Raw genomic sequence first — 26,442 nt, forward strand, 5'->3', positions numbered from 1 at the left:
GTCCCCAGCCCTGGCCACAGCTCTCTCTCTCTCTCTCTCTCTTTTTCTCTTTGTGAGTGCTGTAGTGAAAAGGTCCATTTGAAGCCACTGGAGTTAGAATGGGATCAGTGTGTAGGAGGTGTTTGGAGGAAGGACGATTATTAACATGCAGAGAATGGCTGACCACAGAAATGGTCCAACTGTTCATCAGGAGAGAGGAGAGTAGCTTCTCCAGAGAATTGCTCAAGTTTCCACCTTGATTCTCGGGAATTTGGCCGAGCTGTGTCGGTGCACGTGTTCCACGTTTTGACACCCTTCAGTTCAGCAACAGTGGCACGTTGTGCTCGGTCAACACAGATCATCTAAGCAAGTTTTTAGTTTGGTGGATAATTCCGTTCCACTTTCCTTTCCGACAAGCTAAGTGGGGGGACCTGGAGCGCAGTGGGAGGTGTAGCTAAGCAGTGGTTCATTTGGCCGGGAGACACCTGGCTGACAGGAGTTGCTCAAGAAACCCTATAAGGCTGCTGGTTCTGACCTCTCACCCCCGTCTGTAGACCCCCCCACCAATCTGTCCACATTCCTTTCACCAGGATACCTCTCCGCCCTCTCCATCCTGTCCCGGAGGAGCATGTCTGTGTGTATGCGTGTGTTGGAGGAGGTGGCCTACAGGCCTCGCCTCTGGTCGCTTTATTAAAGTATGTTTTAATTTTCCCCTGTGCTCCTGTGAACCTCTGCATCCTGGTCCCCTCTCCATATCACGCGCGCACACACACACACACACACACACACACACACACACACACACACACACACACACACACACACACACACACACACACACACAGGAGCTCCTTGGCTTATTAACGGCTCTCTTGTCTGTCAGAGAGTTGGGCGGGAGGGGCTTGATGTGATCTCTTCACGTGGATTTTTTTTAAACTAACTTTAAATAGAATCACACACTAAGACACACTGTCACACAGGTGCACAACACATAAGTTCTATATGCATATGAGGTAAATATACAAGCGCTGGCATGTGTAGTTAGGGCACCCCCTGTGGGGTCTCAGGGTCAGACCCACGGATCAACCGACAGAATGATAGGGTTACATTTTATGACCCATGCACGGTTAGGGTGACATTATATGTTTGTGGCATCACAGATCTAATAAACCTGACCTCTGAGTGTTCTTAAGAAAATGAAATGGAATTTTCACTCCTTTGTGATTGGGAACGTTTCTCCACATCCAGAGTGTATCTCTATAGCCCATTTCTTCCATAATTTATGAGTCTCGCAGGGCCCCCTGTATATTATTTCCTGAGTCTGTCCTCTGTTGCTGTATTAAATATGGAGGGAGGAGCAGGAGCCTGTCTCAAAGGAAAGGGAGGGGAGTCGTGTTGGGCTATCCTGAGGTCCTGGTTTGTGATTCTGAGACCTCGGGCCGTCACTGAGACTCACAGCAGAGGCTTCAGTGCAAAGCCAGGGGGGTGTATGTGTGTTATTGGCCCTATGCCTGCGTGCATGTGGGTATACAGCTGAACTACGGGATATTTCTTATGTATGTGTTTGTATATATAGGTATATACTGTATACATGTGTGTTTGAATGAGGTGGATAAACTAGTCTGCTTTATTTGTGCCACTCATGAGTAGCTTGTGAAAAATGCATTGAGAGCTTGGACGGGCCAGCTGGTGGAAGACAGGGCCGAGGGAGGGAGATAGAGGTGGGAGGGCAGAGGGAGGGAGGTATGGAGTAAGGGGCACAGCTGTAGGGGATTAATGCCCAGAGTGGAGGAGCTGGAGCTACAGCCCAGGAATGTTCCCCAGCGCCCCCTCAAGAGGGAGGGAGTGCAAGGGAAGAGAAGGGCACCGGCCTCAGATGTGTCCTGTGCTGCGCAATCTTTATGATTGCAGGAGCAAGGGGGGGTGAGGGGGGGGCAGTATTTCATCCTTGTCATTCTTATCCACTATCTCAATCTACCCCCACTGCCTCCATCCCCAGCACCACCTCCACCCACGGCTCCTCAGGCACTTTGGTAGTGATCAGTCCAAGTTCACAAGACTCCTCTGCGCCCTGCCTATTTTCTGTGTCACATTCTTTGTCTTGTGAGTGCTGTGATTTATGGATGGATATGTGCATGTGTGTGTATGTATGTGTGTGTGTATGTGTGTGTGTGTAATTGCATGGGTACAGTCAGGACTTGAGAGAGGGACATCTATCACGCATCCTGAGGCTGTCACTAAAATATCGATCCATTTTTTATCTCGTGAGTACTCTGGCAGCCCAAAGCTCCGAGTGTCGTAGGAAATGATAAAGATGATAAGGAAAGTTTTTTTTTCCCCAGTCATTCCCTCCGGAAGGAACAGCAGTGCAACTTATAAAACAAATGCGACTAATTCCCTTATAGCCCGGAGTGTGATTTCATCCAAAAGTCAGTATAACGATACGACACCAGGATGTTGTGCTCGTCCTCCACCACCTCTTCCCAAACCTGCGTTCATCCACAGACGTTCACTTCCCGTCACTCCATCGCAGCTCCCACCACTGACAGTTGTCAGAGGGAACCCGCTTATTATCCCGTGACGTGTTCAATGGGGCTGCACTGATCTCGCGGTGATGACTCTGACGAGGTGACCGCGGCGTTTGAATGGAGCGCCTGTCGTTGCAGCTGCAAACCTGTCCGTCCATCGTCCTCCTGCTTGTTCATCCGTGTCCTTCTTCCTCCCATTTGGAAACCACTCCACCTGGTTCGGACAATTACCCCACGTCCACTCGTCTCCCCTAAGCTGCCTTAACTCCTCTTCCAGCCACTTAAGTAGTGATGTGCTAAAAGGGATGCTTCAGCCACCATCTGACCCCTGGCTCTATTATTACACGTCCGGAGTTTTGTTGACAGCCCATAAAAAAGCTGTACCCGCTCATCGTGCGTCTACACGTGCAAAAGTGGCTAAAAACCATCCTCTGCCTAAATGGAATTTACCACAAGTGGGTGTCTGTCCATTATTGCCTCCGTATGTTCGAGCCCTTCTGGATCTGTGCGTTTCTAAAACTCACATCCAGTTTTATCATTTTAATAAGTTGTCACCTTCAGCAATCCTTCCTGCTCCGGAGCCCTCGTGTCTCTGGAGGAGCGTTGCCACTCTACGGCAGTGTGAGCTGGACAGTTTGGGTCAACTGGATCCTCCTCTGGTTGAATTGTCCCTGCTGTAACTGGTTAAAATGGAAAAGGTTACATACATATAGGACGAAAGGGCTGGTCTCACGGTTGCTGTGGTCATGAATCAGCCTTCCCTCCACAATCTGCTCGCACAAGAACAGTCGTTTTAATAGCCGATTCAAGCAAAATCACAACACAAGTTTTCGATTTTTCGTTCCTTTTCACATTTTTTGTTCTTTTCACGTTTTGTTCTTTTCAATTGGCGCTGCCTCTGCTGCCGCAACAGGAGAATTTCTCCCCTGTGAAAGAAATCAAGGTTCTCGGTTGTTTTTCTTGTATAACGTGTGTGCATTTGTGTGTCCGTGCATGTTGCCTGTAGCGGAGCCAGGATGTCACCATGACCTGGTCGCTGAATCGTGATGAGGAAGGGAGGATCACAAAGAGTGAACGATAGATTTGTCACACTCGTGCATGTGCGCACGCATACACACACACACTCACACACTACTTTAATATTGCAAACAAAGACACTATTGTGTCTTAACTGTAACTATTACTGTGCTGAGTTGAGTTGATTCAATATTAAATATGACTTATCTGTGTGGAACACTGCATTCAGTGACTGCAAACAGCATGCTTAGCTTAGCTTAGCTTATGTGAATGGAAGCAACCTGTCTCTAAACTGCTTTGGGTAGCAGATTAGCTATGAATTTAAGTCTATAGTCACAGAATGTTAAGTAGCGGAAGCCACTCACCTGAAGGGATGACCTGAGGATCACATCAGTCGTGTATCTGGAGCGCTGCAACATCTTACGTTGACGCTAAGATAAGAGAAATTTTAATTAACCTGGTGAAATGTCCACCATTACAACCGTAACACATTTGTAAGCATGGCGCCGCACGAGTGGCAGCTTGTTACAGTAGCTCCGAGCGTGTTTACATGTTTTAGTGTGTTTTTCTACTGTACAGAATTTTGGTATTTTGGTAGTCTGAATATTCTTTAGGGCTCATTGCTGCCCCTCACAGCATAACCATTACTGCAGCCAAACTTAGCTCCAAACTTTTTATTTTTTGTAATGCACTCGATCAGTGAATAAGCACAGTTAAGTAGTCGTTGCAGTTAAATAACTAAGTTAATCACCACAAGGCCACTGATGTAAGAGAAAACGAAAAAAGAAATCACCTCACAATCATAATATAAACCACATTTTAGAAAATCAATGGTGCAGTGGCATAACCGGTTTCTTTGTAGTTTTATCACTAGATTACTCCACCATTACATGATTGATGTCAAATCCACCTTGACCAGAATATCTAATACATCTGGTGCGCTTGTGGACCGACACTGAGCCAAGGAATTTGTCCAGGGAAGAACAAACAACAGAGGGAAAGTAGAAGAGCGCAAAAGGATTTGAACAACGGCTGCATAGGTAAAAAACGGTCACGGATGCAGTGTTGAAATGTCTGTTCGAAGGTAAATGAGGATTCAGATTTAAAAAATAAGAGTAAACAGCTGGAAAAGTAAAACGGAGTTGCTGGAGTCTTTGGGTGGAGTGTTTTTAGGTGTCTGGCTGTAACAGCATGGGTCTCTCCCCTGACACCTCTACAACTTATCATCCCCGCATTCCTGCACAGGGACACTCCCCTGCCCACTGACACTGTGTGTGTGTGTGTGTGGGTGGGTGTGTGTGTGTGTGCTGAAAGGGCACATTGGCCTCCCACTCCCAGGACATCTGGCAGCAGAGAGAGAAGATTTGTGTAACACATGTTTGTGTGTAAGAGAGAGGATGAGTGAGGCGGAGAGCCCGCCGAGTGAAGAAGTGGAAAAAAAAAAGACAGGAGAGGACAGCGAGAGCGCTGTGATGCATCCGTGAGAATCTCACACAAATGCAACTTCCCTTTAACACCTCGGCAAGGTCTGAGGTTGTGGCAGAGACTGCAGCAAACATCTCAGGGATTTCCTGCCATTCACAGCAGCTTTTCCAATCCAACTACAACCTCACACACTGTCCACATCCTCCAGGCTTTTGATGTGAGGGGTGGGGCTTCAGATCCTCCATACTTCATTAAAGCGTACTGTGTGTGTGTGTGTGTGTGTGTGTGTGTGTGTGTGTGTGTGTGTGTGTGTGTTCAGATGTCTCTCAATGTCAGTCCTTGCTGCAGAAGGTAGGTGTGTTTTCACAATGCAGCACCTAAAAAGCAAAGTGTTAAAGATCAGCCATGTGATGTTATATTCACGGTCCACACACGCCTGTTTGAAAGGAGACTGTGGTCCTGCTGTATTCCTGTCTCGACCCAGACAGCTCCAGGGTTTCACCTCCACACTGGAAAATAGATGTCTTTCTCATCACCCTCTCCTCAAATGGTGGCTTTCTTTATTTCACCGGCTGGGTGCTGTCAACGTGTAGCTTCTGGTGTCACCAGAAGACACCATGGCACCACAGCGCCAAGGGGATCACTTTAAACAGCAAAACTACAAGCAGGAAATGGATAAATGACGCTTTTTACAAAGGCGAAAAAGTAGTGAGATATATAACTTTGCATATAGCTACACGTTTTAAGTTGCCATCCAGCTGTTGGCTAGCTGTCGCTAATTGTTGGTGATTGTCTCCACTTGCTCCAGTGTATCCTGCGTCTATGCACATGATTTTTTTAATGTGTGTCTATGTGTGTGTGTGTGTCTGTGTGTGTGTGTGTGTGTGTGTGTGTGTGTGCCAAGCCCCTGTGCCCTCCCATGTGCCCTCCCCTGTCTCCACGCCTGGATGCTAACCGCTAGTGAAGGCCAGCCAATTATCCCCAATCAAGCTACCCTCTCTGGAACTGGCGGCGAGAGGAAGCTCTCACTAGAGCTTATACTAGTCATTATGGGGCACATCCTGACATTAACTTTCTTTCTTTCTTTCTTGCTCTTAACTGGTGTCTTAATGCAAACGACAATCGAACACGCAAACTGAAAGCACATGGTTGCCTATTCTTGCCTTCCTAATACGGCATTAAGGAAATTTGGGGCTGATGGTGGAGGGAATACCTGCAGGCCAAGCATGACGTCATTGGACTACACAGGATGTGTGTCTTTTTGTGTATACACTGGACACGATACACATCATTTTTAGCTCTCTAATTGACATAATTAATTTCGTAGCCCCTTAACCAAGCCTAAACCCAAGCTAACAATAACCTTAAACCTTAAAATAAACTCTTAACCCTCAAACAGCCCTTTTAAGTTGTGAGGACCAGCCTAAATGTCTTCACTTTGCAGATAAACTGTGTAGCCTGGTTCTGTACATGAATACAGAGGCTGAGTCTAATTCTTCTTATTTGACCCTGTGCTGCGTTCACTAGTAGGGCTCCAGTCGTGCACTGCAGGGTGACATTGTCTCTTCACGATCAGCCAGATCAGCAGGCGAGGTGTGGTAGCTGTAGGTGATCCACTTCATTCTGCTCCTGTCTTGTTGTGACAGGACCCACATTAAATAGAAGGAGTCAGTGACGAACCAGTGACAGGCCCAACCCTCCCCCCTCTACCTGTGTGTGTGTGTGTGTGTGTGTTACTATCCAGCAACCTACGTATGCCTTTTTCCCATCTCGCCCTGGGACCCAGCACCCCAGGGGCACTTGAATGACACTTTTTTCCCCAACACTAATCAACCGGCGACCATGTAACGTTAATGACAGTTATAGCCGCGTGTGTTTTCATTTCATTTCCATATAAAGTGCTGACGTGTCAACGAGCAGGGACCTTTGTGCCCACGCGACGTCGGCTTATCAATCACCTTGCGGTGCCATTTCCAATCCTCCAAGTGATATTTCTGCACCAATTAGGTGGTACACGTGTAAAAAAGTGAGAGGCTTCCAACGCTAAAGAAGCACTTGTGCCTGTGTGTTGCGTGTGTGTTCTTGAACAGTGTTTGCACGCGCTGATGTACGTCAGTGTGAGCATACAACAAATGCAGCTATCTGTCCGCACTTCAAGCCAATTAGGCGCGTCATCCAGCCAAGATCCGGAGCCTAAGTTGAACATCAGCTCCCTTTATTTTTGAAAGCCGCATCTTAAATTAGCGAGCACCCCGCCCCCCCTCGACACACCTAGCCCATCCCCGTCTTTCCCTCCTTTGCTCCTGTGAAGACACAGAAGCCTCCGGGGCCCTGAGATGTCTCCACATGCTGGAAATTGAATCAAACAGCATCAATCAGGACACTTTCCCCTCCACCACCCCCTCCTTCACTCCATCTTTCGTCTCCTTTTTTTGTGTCTCTTTGGTGTCTCCAAGCACCCAGATATACAAACACCACCGCTAGGAAGCACAATTGCTTCTAAGACGGCGGCACTTTATAGTTTAGTGTTAGCTCATCTACATCAGACAGCAAGAGGCGTTTTAGTGCTCTATCAGCCCGGTATTTTCTAAACAGCATCTCACTCTTTCTCTCTCTCTCTCTCTCTGTTATACACACACACACACATACACACGTGCAGTGATATTATTATCCTCCTCTTCTGTGGCTCTATGCTGTAAAATGAGTTTGCCCCAACTCCATTAAAACCCGCGCCAGCCTCTCCCCTGATGCCACTGCCCTATTTGCATGTGCTAGTGAGCCACTCCACGGAACAAAGGAGCTTGACTCTTCCTTCTCCTCCTCCTTCGCTGCGTCCCACCGGAATGTGCCATAAGTGGGCAGATGACATTCACGGGGAGAGGCTGCAATAAAGCGACTCTCCCCCGTCTCCTCCGCCACTCCCTTGTCTCCGTGCCACCCCGTCAGAGGCGGAAAGTGGATATTGCGAGCGACACGGGCAAATCAGCAGTAAATGGGCGCTAATTTGATTGACATCTGGGCTCCTGTCACCGAGGCGGGCGAGGACAAAATGGCGTTTACCCACCACCCAAAAAAAAAATAAAAAATAGAGCCAGCTTTCAACCAAATCACCTCGCGTCCGGTGGGGCCTGCTTCAATCGTCCCTTTCTCCCTCTCCCCTCCGTTCCTTCTGCGCCTCCCTCCCCATCTCCCACCACCCACCGCCGACCGATTTGCCAGATTCTAATTGTGTGTGTCCTTCCTCTCCGTGCAATTTTCCCATTACCGCCACAAGAGCAGCCGCACGGCTCATCTGAAGCGGGGTTGTCTATGAAATGTGTACCTCCGTGTTAACCCTTCGCTAGCCTCAGAGAGCCTCCATTAGCGCACGCTACACAATAGGGAATGTGTTTATATTGTGACATTTAATAAAGGGAGCAGTTTTACACATGCAGGAAAAGCTTCGTGTCTGTTTGTATGAACTCAACAGTTTAGCAGGACGTTGGTTAACGATGAAACTTTCTGTGCTGGTTTTTGCATGTGCTGCTGTTGCTGTGTCCACTTCACAAAGGTAAGTGCCCCGACGAGCGTTTCTCTACTTTCTTTAAAGCAATCGCTCACCTCACATTCATTCGTGTGCATGAAAGACGTGCATGTTGACCGACGCTCCCGTTCAAGCATGTTTAGTGGAGAAGCGTCCCGTTTCTCCTCTGGTCTTCCACTTTTGTCTTTGTCTTCTTGCAAACAGAAGAGGCAGAAACAGAAAAGGCTAATAAGTGCTGTGTCATGTTTGTGTGTTGTGTGTGTGCGTGTGCATGGGCTGGAATGTGCATTTCTGCGAGCGTGCACATATTTCCAGACTTTGATTGCGCCTCTGAAAAAAAAAAAAGAGGAAAGTTTGCCATTTACCAACAATGGAAGACAAGTTTGAGCCTGTAGAGGTGCTGATTCCAGCTTTGGGAGTTCCAATTGGAGGCGTTCAAGTCCTCGTATTAGATGCCGCTCAGGTAATTAAAATGCTCATTACTCCTCAAACCCTATTAGATTCCCTTTTCCTACCTATATCTACATTTTCATTATTACAAGTTCTACATCGTTCCAAAAAAAGGAGACAGCTCGGGACTCTTGTGTTCTCACAGCATTAAATAAACCGAAACGGCGTTTTTCCCCCTGTACAAAAGCTGCTCGGCGTATTGAATATTCTGGAGCCGCTGCAGATGGATCCCGGATATGAGCCTGTAAGGAAACAAGGCTGTCCATTAGTCAGCAGCTGTGAAAGTCTAAAGAAGCCACCCCTAACCTTAATGGCTTCTGGGAAATAATTGCTGCGCTGCTTCCTCTGTATCTATTCACAGAGATGTGACACGCTTCCACCGAAGCCACTCGGAACACTTTCGTAACCCAGTTTTTCGTCTTGGAGGGGGCACGGGCTACAGGTATCGCTCCAATAGAGGCAGATCCAGATAAAGATGGGAGTCTAAAAGCTCCTTTATGGTTCCTCCATCTCTTTCCTGCACTCTGGCTCTTCTTTAGCTCTCTCCTCGCCCTCTGTGCACGCTCCTGGAGGTACGGCGTCTTAATTCACCTGAGTGTGGGAGGGCCCACCTTTCTAATGACCGCCCTGCAGACTCAGGAGGGCACCTAATGGTTTGGGTACTCTGAATGTTCCAGGGACTAAAGTTCCGACCCTTTTTTTTTTTGCTTTCTTTCTTTGCTCGACCGAAACCGGGCTCCTTTCTCGCAGTGTGTCACGGTGAGGGTCCTTGCACGGTTTTTTTGGTGCAGCTTGTGTGTGATTGAGAGGGAGACGGGAAGAAAGAGAGATGGGGATGAATGGAGAGTCTCACAGGCCCCGCAACTCAGCCCAGGTTAATGGAAACCATTATCACACACAACCACTCTGTCTGCACAATCAGAGCCGCTCGCTCTCCGAGGGAGGCACTTTGTCACACTTGTACACACACGCGCGCACTCACAAACACACGCGCGGGATACATCTGTGCCATCTTTACTAGCGTCTAATGTAATGATGTTCCTCAGCCTGCACAGAAGAGGCTAATTGTTTTAGCATGTAGCTGCCACACTTATTTTGAGCGCTGTGGAGCACTCGGGGTCATTTTACTGAGATGAGTCAGAAACTGTTAGCAAACAGCTCTGACTCACCCCCCCCCCCCCCACCGATGCCCCCCACTTTTGTTCTTTTCTGCAGTTTTCTCTCAGCTTCCTAGGCCCAAAAACGCTTTCACATCAAACACCAAATGCGGCCCAACCCAAAAAGGTTTTTTCTTCCTAAAAAAAAAAAGGGAGAGAAAAGAAACAAAAGCTGCGGGTGACACAGCACAGATTTGCCTGCTACGTTGGCTGCGAGGCGCTAGGCAGCATCAAACATTTAAAAATACACGAGGAGCGCTTTAAAGAGCCCAACGCTCCTTCACTGTTGGGAAAAAAAACAAAAAAAAACGGGCAGTTTTTAATCCTCCCACGGCGGCTTGATTGCTGAAGGCGCAGCGAGGTGAAATGTCACATGATCCATCGCTGCATCGGCCACATGTGAATATCTGCATGAAACTCAGCGAGACTAAAAGTAAATCGTATCGAAAATCCAGCCGTGTTTTTTTGGTGGAACCGTTATGGATTTCCTCTGCCCGATGGCAACAGAACAGAAACGCTCGGAAAAATTGGTGTTTAAAACAAAAAGCGGATATCCGCCACCACGTTTTATGGCCTGGATGAGACCCTCCGAGGGTTCGGTGCCGTAGCAAACTCCCAAAACTCTTTCAAGAAATATTCTACAATATTTAGGTAATGATAATAGATAATGATGTGCCCCACTCCTGGCAGCCCTGAAAGGGAAAATAATGATGTAGTAGCAGTACCGCAATCTGTAATGTGGTAATCAAATTAAAAGTAATTAATCATATTATTCATCACCGAAGCACGTAAGCTTGAGTGTGATATGATGATTCCCGATTTTCTTATCTTATCATGTACTTAAGCCCAAGAACATACAGAAAAAGCTCCTCGACTATTGAGAATAAACATAAAACGTATATTTTTGAGCCTGAAGCGAGTGCACCTTGGGTCAGGTTAGCTTCTGTGTTGCGTTGCTACTATATCCTGCTGCCTGTCAGCCAATGAAAGCCCAGAACGGGTCTTCAGATGAGCATTCGCCGTCGCAACATGAAGCCGAGCGCTCGAAGTGTCCAGCGGACCTCGATTTCATCAATGGCGGACGGCCTTGGTCTCCCGCACGCGCCGCCTCGCGCGCACCGTAGCTGTTTACGTACGGACACATGCCGCCGCCTGCGCTGCTCCTGCCTCAATCAGGGAAGAGTTTCCCTCCACACACACACACACACACACACACACACACACACACACACACACACACACACGAGTGGTTCCCCATATAAACAGTTTACAGTGCCTCCTCTCTGTCTTAGCGTCACTGTTGTGTTCAGCTAATCCTGCTGTTTGGGCTCTGTTGGCGTGGCGACCACTATGCATGACCAAAAGGAAATTGTATGTGTCTGTTTAGATAAGTCACCTACATTACAGCCCCCCCCCAGCCAAACTGTTCTGCTGGCATATCAATCAGCGTGTTTGTCTTCCGTCTCTGGGAATCTCTCTGCTCCTCTTCAGCTCATTTGTTTAACTATGTTTGCGCTCGTTTTCTTGCCTCTTGATTGAGGTTGACCCGACCGTCTTCACAACCTCCCAGCAGACACGCACACACACACACACACACACACACACACACACACACACACACACACACACACACACACACACACACACACACACACAGATCTGTGTGCAGACTGTGGTTTTGGCCTCCATTGTGTAGCAGCAGCCCAAGGTAGGCGATGTTTGGAATAAGTGTGTCCTGCCGTCCCGCCGAGCGCCGTTGCTGGATCCCGACCCGCTCGCACCGCAGACCTCTCTAACACTACACGCGGAAACACCGGCGGTTTAGGCACAGAACTGTGGAGGTCTCTGATTTACCAAGCACTCACCACATCCTCCGTGCGACTCGGTGACTTTGCCTGCGGGGATATGATTACTTTGGTTGGGAATGCATCATTTGGGGGAAAGCGGTGCTTGTTTTTTTGTAAAACGGGGCCTTCGTGCTTGTTGATGCTATCCCGCGCAACGTTTGACCCCCATACGTTTAGCTCTTGTTTTGCTTCCAGTGTGCAGCATCTCCATGTGGGGTTTGAACCAGATTTTCTTTCTTTCTTTTTTTCTCATTTGATTTTCACAGAGGTGCTCACAGTTGCCAAACACTGAAGTCCAGCCAACTAGGGCGCACAAATAACAGCAAGCAGAGCTATCTGATATCTGATGCTAGTTCAACGTTTAAAAGTCAGTGTGGTCTAGTTAAGGCAGTGGAATAGCTGTACATTTTCCCACATTTCATACCTTTTGGTCAATGAAAGAAACACATGAGATGCAAAAACATATTTATAAAACGTATTGGCTGCTTGGTTTTTTCTAAAGCTTTCAATAATAATTCTAAATGAGGCATTAAATGTCTTTTTCAACCACAGCGGAGGGAATTTAGCATGAAAAGTGGGCTGCATGGTTGTCCCATCTGAATCCCGGAAGCCCCCCCCCCAAAAAAAAACTGTTTTTGTCTTATTTGCAAAAGGATATTCTCAAAAACATAAAGGTGAAAAAAAGTTCAACCAGTGGGAGGAAAAATGTCCGCAAGAGTGAAAAAACCCCAAAGCAAAGCCCGTTTTTCTGCGTTGAGTATGTGATGAGATCAGCAAGAATCCGAAGAGACGCCTTCCCTGTTTGTCTCAGCGGTCCCAGCATCATTACCTGCCCCGGCGCAGCCCACAGCCTTATCTAGAGTGGCAACTGCACTGATGCAGTGACATTCACTCCTCCGCCAAACACACACACACGTGTGCACACACACGTGCACACAATTGCTCCCTGAGGATCCTTTTGCAGTCTGCTGCACAGCATATCTGGTGGCAAAGGGATGATAGGAAGGTATATCTGTAATGTTTATGTTCAGATAATGAAATATTATATGACACCAGAGCCGCCCTAAAGATCTGATAAAGTCAGAAGAGGGCAGTCAAGTCTTTCTGTGGTTCGTATACACACACGCGCGTGCACACACACTCACACACACACACCTGCAAGGCATGCCAAACGGACCCGCATGGTGCCGCCGCTAAATTGGAAACTTTCGACTGAACGTGGTTGATTTTAATGTGAAAGCTCCCCCCCCCCCCTCACACACACACACACACACACATTTAAACTACTACTCAAGTGGGAAAAATGGTTTTGCAGGTGTGTGTGTGTGTGTGTGACTGAGTGACTGACTTCATTCATTTTAGTGTAGCCCACGACTTTTCACCTTGCCGGGCTAACATTTAGTGGTCTTAGTCACATTAACGCTTTGAAACACCCACACACACACACACACACACACACACACACACACACACACACACGCACACACACTCTGCTATTAAAACTAGTAGATCCCTGTAAAGATCCATTTTCATGCAGTTGGCTCCTTTTCTGTGCTGCTACCGAACATGTTCTTCGTTCTTTTCCTTCTTTCTTTCTTCGGGTGATCTCTTTGTTGTTTAAAGTGCAGTCCATTGTAGCCACAACCACATGCGGTTACATGCGCAGAGCGTGTTTTCTTTTGGCAGTAGAGCCTGAGGATGATTATTTTTGTCCTTTTTTAGACCCGTATCCATTTATCACGGGCGCTCCCATAGATCTGCCTGTACACAGAACGGAGATGGAGGGAAATAAACATGTTATATTACACGCTTGGGGTCAAAATTAAGGGATCCTGGTCCCAGAACCCAGCCACCTGGGAAGCCCACCTTTAAACAATTATCCCGCAGGGCCATTTCTCTGGTTGCATTTGCACGACTGGTAGTTACTGTGAAATGATGTGGGCTGGGTCAACACTGACATCTCTCACGAAAGCAAAGTCCGTATGTGTTAATTGGATGATGTTAGCTATTAGGCACAGAGCTGACCCTCTTCGGTGGCTTTGTGTGGTCTCGTGCTGTGGGCGATGCTCTACAGAAGCCTGACAGCTGAAGCTGCCAACTGTACAGCGAGGAGACGCAAACTTTGCATTTTCAGTTCTCTGCCACCTTTGTTTAATTGCCTTTATTAACGTGTTAGCAGATGTTAGCATATTTTGACACTGTGAAATGATTTTTTCCCTCTAAATCTAATTAAAACCTGCAGTTTTTAATCTGTCTGTCTAACCAGAGGTAGTGCGTAACGCCGTAATGTCAGTCGCACCCGCTCTGTGTAACCATACGCAGTAGCTTTGTGGCCTCTGCTGGTCATATAAATGCAAAAGTTCAACATATGTTCTTGCAGCTATTGTAAATGATTGTTTCATTGGGTTTTTGAAAGGGTTTTATGAAGTGCTTTTATATTTTGAACTCTTTGTGTGCGTGAGTGAGAATGAGTGAGAGAGAGAGAGAGAGCGAGAGAGACCATGGACAGGTCCTATATGGAAGCAATTACTGGCAGTGAGGGCCCTCAGACACCCACAGTGCCTCTCTCTCCCTGGGCCAAGTGGAATTTATTTCCCTCCTCCCTCTCTCCCTCTCTCTCTAAATTACTTGCGCATGAGTCCCAAAAAAGGGGCAAGGTGAAACCGCTTTTTTGTGTTTTTTCATTGGGAACAAAACCCCTGCGCATATTTCGATTCACATCACACATTTCCCATTTGCGCAAACAAGCCCTGAAAAAAACGCCGCTAATTAGAGCGAGCCCGACGCGCGCGCTCCCGCGTGCGCACGCGTGAAAGGAGAGGCCGTCTCCAGTTGCATTTCTGTAACATCTTTAGTTGCTGCGATGGCTATTTAGCATGTGCAGCCAGAGCCGTGCAGGGGTTTTGGGGGGTCTTTGCATCATGTGGTTTGGATGGTTCAAGCTACTACTGTGGCCTTTGTCGTTCAGAGCAATCAAGGACGGGGCAGGATGGCGCTTTCGGGACATCCTAATTTAGACTCTTGCGCTTTAAACACCGAGTGGAATTGAGTTTAGAGGTGAAACGTCCAGAGAAAAAAGGGGGAATAGAGTCAAAGATAAAATGGCAGCCGACAGGATTGCAGTTGTCAGGGTTTGGAAAACTTTGTTTCCTTCTCCTCTTGTTACAGTTAAGCCCTGTCCTGTCTTTCATGTGTGTGTGCATGTGTGTGTGTGTGTGTGTGTGTGTTTGAGTGTGTGTGTGTATGGGGGGTGGGGGGTGGAGTTAGAGCCCTCTGAACAGAACCTAAATGAGATGAATAAGTTCAGACTAAATTGGCAGCTTGCGTCCAAAGTGATTATTCTTTCCTTAATGTCTCCTCTTTGGAATGGGAGAAGACTTGGCTTAAACGGGGAGACTGTTGGGTGTGTCGAACCAGGCTTTTCCAGCACAAAGAAGTGACGAGTGATGGCAGCCAGAGTTTACTTGTCAAGGTTTTTTAAACACACACACACATACACGCTGCTCTCTTCCAAAAGTTTGTCCCTCACCGCACGCTCCTTCGAACTTGGCCCACGACAAGCCCTCGCATTCCCTTCCCATGAGTCCTAGCGTGGCTGCTCCGCAGGAGGACCCTGGACTGCTCCGGTCGGGAAGCCTGAGCCCACCGTCGCGGCAACCTGGGTTTGCTTTACCCCCCTCTTTTTGAGAATTCCCTCCGCTCCGATAGGACCGTGCCGTCCCCGGCAAAGCGCTGTGCCAGAGCGAGCAGCTGGACGGACGGGTGGGAAAGTCAAACGAACGCGCGGATCGCGTTTCAGGCGGATAAATAATCGCACTTGTCTCGTTTTCACCGTACAGACATTTATTAAGAGATAAGAAGCAAATCTGAGTGGGCGTACTTGTAACATGCTGCCAGGTTCAGAATCATAAAGCGATGCGATCGCGGATGATCCGTCGAGCTTTCCAATTCCTGAATTTGTCTGGATCGCTCCTCCCTGATACGATCCGTCGGTCCAGGGGTCAGATGCAGGAGTTGCGATGGAAGCAACCCCAAGCGTCGGGTTTCATGCCGCGGCAGTGTTTTGTGTCTGCCAACACCCCGACGCTTGTGTTTAGCCTTCGCTGCTAGTTCTGCTGTCGAAGGAATTTCACAGGCTTGGGTAATTTTCGGGTTCGATCCCCGCTCCGCTCTTATTCGTCTGTAGGCCCCTTTTGCTCTGTTTCACTCGTTTCTCCCTAAAGTTGTTTGTGGTATGGCAGTAGACATCTGGTGGTTTTCATACCGGCTGTATTTTTCCAGTGTTAGGTATCTGCTGTTTCACCATAATGTTATAAGAGGCTTCCTTGGATTTAAGCATCCCAAAACCTGAAATGGTATAAACATTAGCATCATTCTAGCTCATTATTTTCTAAGCCTCTGCTACAGTTGTCACCGTTTCTACCTGATGCTCGTGGATTTGTGTTTCCCGAGCATATTTTCGTGCTGCGTCTGCCGTCCGTCTACGTCTATGCTGGTTTTTCCAGCCCCTCTCAGTGTGTCTGGCTCCTCCACCGTGTCACAGCGCTGTTAATGGCCATTGCTGAGCCAGCAACATTCTAAATGACACCCTCCTCCACTCGATACAGCTGCCCTGCAGTTACACACTCCCACCCCCCCTCCCACTCTTTCCTCCCCTCTTAAGCTCAACACCAGTGGCTTACTTCCCCCGTGCGAAAGCGAAGCGGCCTCTCGTCAATTTTCCCCCCTCAATATTTTCCACTCAGCGTGCCTCTTGAAAGAAGCACTTCTCTCGCACTTTGAGGCATCTCCGGCCGAACGGCGAGCGGCGGTTTTCGGCTTCTCGGCGGCGGGGCCCTCAACAGCGTGAGGATTCGTGTTTCCAGCGTTCATCTCGTTGCTCGTCTTTATCAACACGAGGTGGCTAACTGAAGACCAATGGAAGCCAAGTTGGGTTTGGCCTCTGGTTGACAGCCGGGCTGAGTCCTGGAGCCTCCTTCTCTCACCAAAACAGTGTTTGACAGGACTATTACAGGATTTTTTCCCCTTCAACCTCACATGAACCTGGAAAGGTGGGCGTCTTTCCTGCAGACCATTCATACCTGACCCATTGTGAGCATCAGCTAATTAGCCAGGCTGGGGGCAGGAGTGGGATTGGAGGGGAGTTTCCTACCTCCTAAAAGATGGTAGTGGCAACAGTTTGGCAGCAGCTGCTCGTACCTGGATGGCTGTAATTATTCACTGGTAGAGTGATGCCTTCCAGGGGCTGAAGATTGATTAGGTTTGATATGCGACTTAGTGTAATCTGTCTTTGACTGGGGCTCCCGTCCAAATTGGCAGGAATAACCAAAAAGAGCCGCATACAAGGAAGTTGTTTCTAAAGAGAGAAGAGAGATGATGAAGACACAGATGAAGATTCCGAGCATGTTCTGTTTCACGTCTCTTGCGGCTGCCTTTGCCAAACTAGAAAAAAACCCAACCCAAATAAAGCCATTAAATCAGTACTTGATATTGTCAGCATGACTGTGTACTTAGTCTAAAGTGTTAGTTTTCTCAGCACATTTAAGGGAATGTTTTCCTTTAATGGCGCGCTTCTTTTGTCAGCCAGGCCAACGAGCGCCATCCTAGGTTGTCTCATTTTCCGCGACTAAAGTGTGTCTTCGGTGAATCCTCTGTGTGAGCATGGCAGGACTTAAAAGGCTCTGATTAGGCTGTTGTGTCCCACAGGTTGGCTGGATATAAACTCGTGACACACTCAGAGTACCCGCGTGCACCCCTGAGATCTCTCTTTGTGTTAATTAAAGGAGTCTCAACTGCAATTAGCAGGCTTTGCAACGAGCATACCCGCAGACAGACACACACGCTCACACACACACACACACACACACACACACACACACACACACACACACAGAAACAGACACGTCCGACTGCGAGTACATTTATTGGCCCACAAACGCGCTTTACAGATGCTCCGGCTGCATTTTGCTTTGGGTGAACCGTATCGGATTTTCTACGCTGTCTGCTGGTGGTCACTTAAGGTCAGCTGTGAATTACACTGTCAAGGGAAGGTTAAATACTGCAAGAGAGCAACGCTACAAAGAAACACATCAGACATTACACAGATAACAACAGTAGGAACTGGGCTAGAGACGAGTGGCGTGGTGCCATAAATCGTCTTGTAAGGAAAAAAAAGTCAGCTCTTGCGGTTCAGTTAATTAATGTCGCACCACCAAGAAGATTAAAAAAAAGAGCGCATTTATTTAAAAATGTTGATTTCTGAATGTGTGTTATTTAAGTTCTGGAGCGGCAAAATGTGTTTAAAGTTACTGAAATCCAAAAAAAGGAGCAGCGTCCTTCACCTTTGTATTCAGGTGATAACATCACTTCCTGTTCCAGTCCCGTGATTGTTGCCATGATGTTTAGTATATGTAGCTTTGTAACGTAATACAATATTGTAATTGGTCAACGCTAACCCATAATGTTAGATAAGGTTGAGGTTTGTGTTTGTGACACCGGTGTCGCCATGGTTTCCTGTAGGCCAGTAATTATTTATGTCTTGAACCTGGTAAGAACACTTTGGTCCATTCAGTCGTTACATCACGTTCCTCAAAGCTCCATCTAGAACGTAGAACGGGGGTCCAGGGTGGCGTTAACCGATCTCCTTCTGTCCAGCGTCAGACCCCAGATGTCCCAGTGTGCTGCTGCCGTGTCCACAGGAAATCAAGGCCAGGTGGACCTTAAGTGAGCAAAGGTCCTCTTTGGCACAGTCTCGCTGGGGGAAATGGTGGAAAGAACAAGTGCACCCGATTCCCGGAGCTTGTCAGAGATTAGGAGGAGGACGTGCACGCGCACACACGCACGCGGCCACCTATTTGCTGATGTTCAAACAGGGGAACGATCTCACAGTGATGCTGTCAGCTCTGTGGCAACGCTGCTCCGCCACTCCTGGCCCGTGTTTACTTATTTATTTGGAGCGATGGCTGCCATGACAGGGCCACTCACTCTCAGAAAGCCTCCCGGGCTCCGCGACGTCCCTTCAAGCAGTAGCGTAAAAATTTTAAGAGCCCCGGGCCTGGTTTGACAATTTTGACGCGGGTTAGCGTGTACTCGAGTTGTCGGGTGCATTCAGGGGGCTAAGCGTTCTAATGCGTTTACGGGCGCGTGTGCATCTCAAAGCGAGCGAAGTGTCACTTAATAATTTAGTCGTTGGTTTCGTCCCTCTCGCCATCCGTCCATCCATTCACAGCCCTTTATGTCTCGCCTCTGGGGATGCGGCGGCCATCCCTCTGCCTCTCCGGGAGTGATAGAGCGAGCAGAGACAGGTGACAGAGTCTGCGAGGACAGATTGAAAAAGAAGCGAGGCAGACAGCAGAATGATCACAAGGCCTGAAAAACAGGCGCGAGGTGAAGGAGCTGCAGGTGATTCCTGAGCGACTGGAAGATAATGAACATCAGACACTTCCTTTTTTCTTGAAACAAGCTTTATTGCACCCAGGCTCTCGTGTTCATTACTTGTATTAAAGCAATGCTGACATGACAAGTGTAATACATGCCCACACTTATCACACACACTAGGACACACACACACACACACACACACAGCGCTGCCTTTCTGGCATCTACGCATGCCAGATGTGGAGCGATCTTTCTCTCATCATTGTTTTCAGGTTAATAGATTCTCATTCTCTGTGGAAAAACAGGAATCAAACGCCAAACCTGCTGCTGTGTGTGTAATAATCAAGTCATGGAGCCGCATGTATAAGGATGTCGGTTAATATTCAAGTGCTTGTGACTTTTGGTGCCACTGGCTTCCTGTAGACACACACACACACACACACACACACACACACACACACACACACACACACACACACACACACAGCTAGGCTGAGAAGGGTGATTCCTCTGGTCATTTTAACAATGGATGACATCATTATTAGCTGGAAGAAATTAAAAACAATACTTTTTCCTCTGAAGCAGCCCCTCTGAAGCAGCACCTTTATTTGCATAAAGACCAAAAAGAGGAACTGCAGTTAGTGACTTTTATGATTTACTGTATTATCAGACCAAACTTGTGACCTTTTATCATCTTTAGAAATGACTTTTCAATATTAAGAAGCTGTGTATAATCACAGACATTCCTCTCAGCTAGCAGTCCTCCTCTTCTCGTTCTTCCTATTGTTATAGAGAAAAAAGAAAAAGACTTCTCAGTGATTTAATCTCCCTTTCAAATCTTTGTTTCTTCATTACCTCAGTTACCACTGGGTGAATCATAGGACATTAATTCAGGCTTTTCTTTTGTCATTTCTTTGGCTGTGAAAACGTACATGTGTTTGGGTGTTTGTTGTGTTGTTAGCGGTCATGTCCCTTGTCACGTGTGTGTGTGTGTGTGTGCGCGCCACGAATAAAGGCTCCCCTGGCTAATGTAACCCACATGGAGTTTGGTTTCACCTCCTTCTTAGCTCAGCATTCTCTGTTTTTAATGGACTATGATTCAGGTGCTTTTAAGCTGCTTCCTGTCATTGATTTTTTAAAACATAAATAGTATTCACTCTTTTGGTCAAAATATCAGACAAGTAAATCCTAATTTCTTCTCCAACTCATCTTTAAATGAAGTTGCGCCCACAAATATCCCAGCACACATGATATGAAACATGACTCTGCAAATAAAGCTGCCTATTCAGGCTGTTGAATTTAACAGAGGCGGTCACGCTGAGGCCCTCCTCTCCCTCCTGCAGGCCACTGGCGTTCATACACTTGAATACATCACCTGTGACATAACGGACAGCTTCAAACAGTTGGAACATTTGCCAAACTTACAGAATGTCCCAAATACAAGTTGGCTTTGTCATAGAAATTGTTTCCCAATTCAGGAGTTTCTCAATAAATGACTCATTTTTAAGGAAGTCTGGGGATTTTCCTCATGGACCGACAAAAGCATTGCTTTTTTTTGTAACGGCCTCGTTAGGTGTTGTGTTGCATTTGCAGGTCTGAAACTGTAATTTGCGCCTAATGAAACATAGCAGGTCACGGTAGTTGCTTCAGGGGGAGCTGAATGGAGGCCTGGACCACCCTTTGTACTCCTCTGGTCCAGTTCTCCTCAAAACTGTATTGATATTTCACGTTATTCTATGTGGGCCTCGCGAGAGGAAACTGTGCACTCAGTGTCAGAAAGAGCAGAAAGTTAAATGAGGTAGAGTAGAATAATTTGGAAGAGGTCAGATGGGATAAAAAAAAAAACCAGAGGAAGAGTAAAACCAGTAATGAGAGATGGGAAGTTTGCAGAAGGAAGAGAAGGACTTTGTCAAAGTCTTAGGGTTGGTTTCGGGGGAGATTAGGGTGGTGGAGACGGTGATTGGGGGTGGGGGCAAGGATGCCACAGCAGCGTTCCGGATGGGCAGGCGGTCTCCTCTCTAGGGGGGGGGTCGGGGGAGGAACGCTGTCAGGGAGCCTGGCAGGTAGAGACACAGCGCCCTGTGACTGGGGGAGAGCACGGGTCAGTGAGAGAGGACAGGAGTGAAGGGGATGAGGCGGCAGAGGGGTGAGGTGGAGGCCTGTCTGATGAGGTGAGAAGAGGGAGCGGAAAGAGGGGGAAGACATGCAGCAACTAAATGAGGGTGGATGAGAAGAGAAGCCAGAGATGATTAGAGCGGAATTATCCATGTGTGAGCGCGGAGTTAGCGGAGGGAGGAGAGAGGAGGAGAGCAGAAAGTCTTCGTTTCGGGGTATCCTGACATGAAGTGTTCTGAAACTAGTGGACAGACAAAATGGAACTTCTTCTTCCCCTGTTTTCTTCTGCCTTCTGATCCGTATATGTTTGATTTTGGTCCTAGACGAGCTTATCTCTGGTGCTTTCCTACACCGTGTTCCCAGTCATGGCTCTCAAAACTCCCACCATAAATCACACTTTTAGCTAATAAGGGCCCTTTCTGTATACGTTCGCCCTACAGGAACCATAAATAGCTTTAATTGTATGAAAGCATTTAGGGAAATTCATTCCACTGGAAAGGTTCTATATACATTGTGGGATATTGGCCTATAGAAAACACCACACACACCTTTTTAAAGGCTCATAAAGCTCCATTAATCCTCCGTCAATGACAAAAAAACGAATCGCTGTGTAAATGCAGGTGATTCTAAACATGTTTGTTCCAGCAGAAGGTGCAAAAAGGTGCAGGTTAGCGGTTTCCTTGGTACCACTTTGGCACCAGAATCAGGGACGAAGCTTCTAACGGTGTTATTATAAGGCGAAATGCCTCTCTGACCCTTGACCTCATGAGTGCCGAAACAAACCTCACATACGCATAATGGAATACGCATCTCTGCAAACTGCCCTCCTACCTATTGACCCTCTCTGTCCTGTAACCTACGGTCAAACTGACTGACAGAAACCCATAAGACCTCCACTGATGTTTTCTTTAGGTCCTCTGTCTTTTCCCACAAAGGTGCGCTTGTTTCGCGGAGGCCGGGCCGCAGCGATCAGTGACACAGACAATCATGTGGCTCTCCCTCATTTTTCTCAGACCCCTCAGTGCCCTCATCTGTATCTCACTGTGTCTGTTTTTGACTCTCCTGGACTCACAAGTGGAGGGCTGTTCCCGCCGGTGTCATATGATGTCTTGTGGCCCTGTAGTGGTAGCACGAACAGTGACACTTCTATCCCCGCGCCATCTGATCTACACGCCAGCCCTTGTCACATGCGCAGACACTGTCTGCCCGCACGGCGTTAATTCAGGTCACTCAGCAGCCTTCAGCCATGTGGACTGTACATGTCCTTAGTTCAGGAGATGGAGCTAAAGGAAATCAAGATAAGTGGAGGAGATTGGGATGTTAGGGGTCATCAGGCCGGCGCTTCAGCAACAAATCCCCCCAGTGAGGTTGAGACACTCATATGGTTCAAACTGGAGCTTCTGTGTGGCGCTAATGAAAGAGAAACACAGCAAGATGGACGGAACAAACAGCCTTTTACTGTAAAATCACCTGCTCTGATGGGCTGAGCTCATCAATTCTCAAATGCACTTCATCTGCTTTAAGTGAGGTGATGAGACAAAGGCTCCCAAAATCTGATGTCAGTCTCTGCACAGTACACATGGGTCGGAGGAAGTAAAGGTTCCCACAATCTCCTGTTCCACTGATAAAGCGTATCTCTGCTCACAGCCTCTTTTCGGAGAACGCTGGTCTCCTGACAAACAGCTACATACTAGGAATCAAAAATACAGTCGCCTCCATTATTATTCTGTGTAATGATATCAAGAAAAAATGAGAATGAGGGGATTTGTCAGTAACCTTGGCAGGAGCGTATTGGGAGTAAACATGTTAGCTGAACTGGAAGTCAAACATTCCAGAGGAGCTGGCTGAACGTGGAGAGTTCCGTTTTGGAGGGACAGAGAGCCAGGCTTGCCTCCTTACTTGCTAGCTCGCTAGCTCACTGTTGACCAGTGTTGAGGTCTGTGACATTGTAGGTCAAACTCTACCATAATAAATCGCCATGGGCCATTTCTATCGGGCCTGAAAGCTGTTTCTATCTAATCGTTGAAGCTCAATGATGATATTATTTTTCTAAATGTAACTTATGCATATATTATTGATGTGTTAGCCTCGTGTGCACTCTGGCAACGATCCTGTCGCTGCACAGCTGGATGATCTCCGTCACAGGGCTACATCTGTCACCAACCAGCAGAAGGTGAAAACTACCTCAGATCATATATTAACGTCCGACACACACGTACACCTCGAGGACTGGGGCTCACACACTCCCACCTCACCCTGACACCCCTGCTCCCCATCCCTTTTTTTTTACCTTTCCCTCTTTCCCAACCTCACTTTTCCCCCTAATGAGTTGCAACACTGATAACGAGCTTGATGATCTTCCATTGATTCAGCTATCACTTGCTTGTCTGGTAATTGATCCGTAGCTGAGCCTCTAGTTAATTATATGGGCTTCGACATGGGCCCTTACTCCAGGGGGAATTCTCAAGTCCTGCACAATAATAGTTTTAATAAAGGTGCCTGACGATTCCCCGCATGCCTTTTTTCACCCTTTTCTGTTTCCCGGCATCTCGTATCTTAACAATTCTTTCTTCCCGCCTGCTCCCTTCCTAAATTTCCCCCCATTTTCACTATTTTTCTTCTCTTAGTTTTCTCTGTCATCACAGCCATTACCAGCAGCAGCTCAGGCGACGGCGAGGGGATGGGGATTGGGGGGGGGGACAAAGAAAAAGGGAAAAAGAGCAGGAGAGACGCGAAGCGAGAGTGAACAATATTGGCAGAGTCCACTTCTCCCTCCCACAAATAACAGCCATTAAGCAGCCAGGTCAGACGCTCAGCCACCAGTTTGACTCAAAACACTGAGAGCCACTTGACAAACCCGCGGACATTTACGCAGAAGAGGAGAGAAGCCGAAGATAGAAGGGAAAAAAGGGCCTAAGCACTAAATTGTCACTTAATATAATTAGTCCAAGCCTGATGGATTTTTTCCCCCCCAATAATTTAAGAGTGGAACATGTGACGCGTTGCTTTTGACGGCAGAGCTGCTTCTGTGGCCTTTGACGGCGCCCGAAACAGCATGCGAGAGATAAACAAAGACGTCCATGGAGAGGTTTCAAATCATAGGTTCCGCCTGGTTTTCCTGTTTTTTTTCATCCACACACACATCACGACTGACATCAGCAGTCAATCAACATCTGCCCAATTCCTTCCTCCTTTCTGTCATCCACCGACGGCAGAGCAGAGCAGAAAAAGCCCCGTTTAGAAGATTTCTCTTGTTTTGACAAAGTACATATAAAATATTTCCATTTATTTCCAGTAATAATTATGAATTATCATTTGTACCCATGACCCAGAAAGAATGTGCCTCTCTATGTGTAAATTTCAAGGTAATATTTCATTAGTTTTCTATCAAAACCGATCTCGATATGGATTATTGCAGCCATATTTTAGCACAATGGGAGAAAGTGGTGAGACATCATTCCTTTCTCATGTCAGTGCATTAAAAAGGCAGAAATGATGAAGTCCAACCATTATTAAAGTCTCTTTTGCGCTTTCTCTTCATTTGCTGAATCAGTTCTTCCATAAAACACGTGTTTTCAAATGCTACAATAACTTCCTGGTGCATGAGAGTGTCACCCTGGAGAAAGGGGGTCACGCTTGCAGAGCAACCTTGGGCAGAACATCGCCTGGGTTGAACTGAAACTGTAAATCTACATTCGTTTTTCTCAATTAAAAGGATGAATCTTTTTAAAAAAAAAATAGATAAACAATCAACAGGAGACGTTTTAAACTTGCGGTACCCAAAATCATCACAGGTGAAAATAAACGTACCAAGACGACATCAAACGATATTTTTTTGGGCGAGAATACGCTCCTCGGTCCCTTTTGCACAAGCGTAACGAGCGGCGCGATAATCTCGGCGAAGGTTAACGTCATTCTGTCATTAGAGCGGCGTGCAGAAAGGCTTTTAACGGACTGACCGAGCACCTGCCTGGAGCAATTTACAAGAGAATGTGAAGTGACTTTATGTATGACAATCCATTTATTGTAGCCCGGGAGAGGCGGTCGCTCTCTTCTGGTGCTGTCTGAAAGCCCACGGTGACGTCTCCAGCTCGCCGCCGACGAAGGCACCTGGGCTGTCATTTCTCTAATGATGGAGGGGCGAAAAGACGAGGTGGAGAACAGGAGAGGAGCGATTTAAGGAGAGGGGAAGGAGAAGAGGGGCGGGGGGCTCCATTGTTTGAGATGTGTCCTGTGCCGTGTCAAAGGGAGGATGGATCTCCTTTGGCCCCCACTTTTTTTGGTTTTATCCTCCTGTGTGTCTTTTTCTCCACCGTCTGCCTCTCTTTACTCCTCCATCCCTCAATTTATCCCCTTACCTTTGCTGCTGTGGGGACCAATTTGGCTAAAATGGAACCTCTTCCTCATTTTTTTCTTAATTAAAATCTGGGAGTCTCTGCGGGTGGGGGTGGGGTGGGGGTTAGGCGTGCTCGTGTGCGGTGGTGGCGGAGCGCCTGTGTTCCATTAGTCGTTCATTAGAGCGTCTGAAAATCAAACAAAGACACCACATTTCTCAGAGACGCATTTATGGATAGATGTTGTCGGCTTTTTTGGGGTGTGTGTGTGTGTGTGTGTGTGTTTGTTTATTCTAGTTTAATTGCTGCCCCATAAATCAAAAATAGATCCACTTTCAGCCAGGAAGAAAGAACCGTTCTGTTGGGGAGAACCTTTCTGTTTTCAGGATGCCTTTTTCAAAACAAAGAAGCAGAATTGCTAACAATTGTGTGTCTTTTCTTCAAGTTTTTATGTCTTTTTATGATGGAAAGAAAACTCCTGATATAAGTATGAGTGGATGTGTGTGTGTGTGTATGTGTAGGGTCTGTAGTGCGACTAAGTTTCTTTGCGTTGTGTTGGCCCCTCACTGCAGAAATGGTAAAGACAGGGAGAGCTTGCCCCTATTTTCTTACCCATATCAAGTGTGTGTGCGTGTGTGTGTGTGTGCGGGTGTGTGTGTTCTTACATGCACACACGTCACTGAACATAAC

General features: G+C 47.3%; 1 protein-coding gene across 6 annotated transcripts in view; it reads left to right on the forward strand.

The window, feature by feature from the left end:
* bnc2 (basonuclin zinc finger protein 2) overlaps positions 1–26,442 on the forward strand; it is a 119,360-nt gene that overhangs the window by 19,937 nt on the left and 72,981 nt on the right. The window contains exon 1 of one of the 6 annotated variants that reach the window (XM_029850432.1): positions 3,681–4,564. The exons of the other annotated variants lie outside the window; for them this stretch is intronic. The gene's annotated coding sequence lies outside the window, so the exon portion shown is untranslated. Of the gene's footprint in view, positions 1–3,680; positions 4,565–26,442 lie in introns of those variants that run through there. 6 annotated transcript variants of the gene reach the window in all.

Source organism: Takifugu rubripes, chromosome 17 (assembly GCF_901000725.2).
Source record: "Takifugu rubripes chromosome 17, fTakRub1.2, whole genome shotgun sequence".
NCBI lineage: Eukaryota > Metazoa > Chordata > Actinopteri > Tetraodontiformes > Tetraodontidae > Takifugu > Takifugu rubripes.